The following is a 495-nucleotide window of genomic DNA, read 5'->3' as shown; positions in this document are numbered from 1 at the left end:
TGGCAGAGTTGCTCTGACTAACCAGAGGGTCACAGGCTTTTCAGGCTGCTCACCCTCCGGCGGGGAAACGCACGTATTTAATGGGGAGGAAGGTTCATCTCGGTTTCTTGCGGGGCTGGATGAAAAACCAGCCTTTGCCCGGTGCAGAAATGAGGCGGGAGATCCGCAACGCAACCGGCTTTTAGCTGTTTCCCCCCGGGATGAGCCCAGCGGCTCCCAAAGCAGGGGCAGGGTGAGACGCGGGGGCGGCGGCTGCTCTCACACACCGGGGGTCCCGGGGGAGACCCGGCACCGCTACGGCCGCCGGGCGGGCTCACCCCACCGGGGGCAGACGGTGCAAAGGGGCAGGACCCCCAGGCGGGGAGGTTCCGGGCCGGCGGCCGGGACCCTTCCTCCACGGGCGGAGCGCCGGGTGCCCGGCGGGCGGGGGTTTCCCGGCAGACCGGGGCGGGGTGTCCCCGGCCCCCGGCGCGGGGCGGGCCGTGCCCGCGTCCC

The sequence above is a fragment of the Calidris pugnax genome, unplaced genomic scaffold, assembly GCF_001431845.1.
Source record: "Calidris pugnax isolate Ruff unplaced genomic scaffold, ASM143184v1 scaffold15, whole genome shotgun sequence".
In the NCBI taxonomy this organism is placed as follows: domain Eukaryota; kingdom Metazoa; phylum Chordata; class Aves; order Charadriiformes; family Scolopacidae; genus Calidris; species Calidris pugnax.
This window is presented reverse-complemented; position numbering follows the sequence as displayed.